Source organism: Heterodontus francisci, chromosome 13 (genome assembly GCF_036365525.1).
Source record: "Heterodontus francisci isolate sHetFra1 chromosome 13, sHetFra1.hap1, whole genome shotgun sequence".
In the NCBI taxonomy this organism is placed as follows: Eukaryota; Metazoa; Chordata; class Chondrichthyes; order Heterodontiformes; family Heterodontidae; genus Heterodontus; species Heterodontus francisci.
In genome coordinates this window covers 41,144,983-41,146,627 of record NC_090383.1, presented here as the reverse complement: position 1 = coordinate 41,146,627, position 1,645 = coordinate 41,144,983, and positions in this window count along the sequence as shown.

Below are 1,645 nucleotides of genomic sequence, written 5' to 3'. Positions count from 1 at the left end.
GTGTGTTGATAAGGTAAGCTTTTTATTTAAGAAGTTCTATCCATTGGATTGCTAACCTAACAAGTTTTGACTTTTTGTTTTTGGATTTTCAGTAGATTTGCTGGGAATTTGAATAGTGGGAATGGAGGTTAAGGCAGTTGTCTGTTCCTCCTGCAGAATGTGGGAGGTAAGGGTCACCAAGAGTGTCCCTGCTGACTGCATCTGTGGGAAGTGCACCCAACTCCAGCTCCTCGAGAACCGCGTTAGGGAACTGGAGCTGGAGCTGGATGAACTTCAGATCATTCGGGAGGTGGAGGAGGTTATTGAGAGGAGTTATGGGGAGGTAGTCACACCTCAGGTAAAAGAAGTAGGTAGATGGGTTACCGTCAGGGGAAGGAGAGGGAACCAGCAGGCAGTGCAGGGATCCCCTGTGGCCGTTTCCCTCAACAACAGGTATACCGTTTTGGATACTGTTGTGGGGGACGACTTACCAGGGTTAAGCAATGGGGTACAGGTATCTGGCACAGAGGTCTGTCCCTGTTGCTCAGAAGGGAAGGGAGAAGAGGAGCAGAACATTAGTCATTGGGGACTCCATAGTTAGGGGAACAGATAGGAGGTTCTGTGGGAACGAGAGAGACTCATGGTTGGTATGTTGCCTCCCAGGTGCCAGGGTTCGTGATGTCTCGGATCGTGTTTTTGGGATCCTTAATGGGGAGGGGTAGCAGCCCCAAGTCGTGGTCCACATAGGCACCAACGACATAGGTAGGAAGAGAGATGGGGATTTAAGACAGAAATTCAGGGAGCTAGGGTGGAAGCTTAGAGCGAGAACAAACAGAGTTGTTATCTCTGGGTTGTTGCCCGTGCCACGTGATAGCGAAGAGAGGAATAGGGAGAGAGAGGAGTTGAACACGTGGCTGGAGGGATGGTGCAGGAGGGAGGGTTTTGGTTTCCTGGATAATTGGGGCTCTTTCTGGGGTAGGTGGGACCTCTACAAACAGGATGGTCTTCACCTGAACCAGAGGGGTACCAATATCCTGGGGGGGAGGTTTGCTAGTGCTCTTCTGGGGGGTTTAAACTAATTCAGCAGGGGAATGGGAACCTAAATTGTAGTGCCAGTGTGCAGGATGTGAGAGTAGTGAGGTCAGGGATATGGTTACAAGGACGCAAGAGGGCACTGGCAAGCAAGAACCTGGTTTAAAGTGTGTCTATTTCAACACCAGGAGCATCCGGAATAAGGTGGGTGAGCTTGCAGCATGGGTTGGTAGCTGGGATCTCGATGTAGTGGCCATTTCGGAGACATGGGTAGAGCAGGGGCAGGAATGGATGTTGCAGATTCCGGGATTTAGATGTTTCAGTAAGACAGAGAGATGGTAAAAGAGGTCGGGGGTGGGGGGGGGGGGGGGGATGTGGGCATTGTTAATCAAGGAGAGTATTACAGCAACAGAAAGGACGTTTGAGGACTCGTCTACTGAGGTAGTATGGGCCGAGGTTAGAAACAGGAGAGGTGAGGTTACCCTGTTGGGAGTCTTTAATAGACCTCCGAATAGTTCCAGAGATGTAGAGGAAAGGATAGCGAAGATGATTCTCAACAGGGCGAGAGTAACAGGGTAGTTGTTATGGGGGACTTTAACTTTCCAAATATCGACTGGAAATACGATAGTTCGAG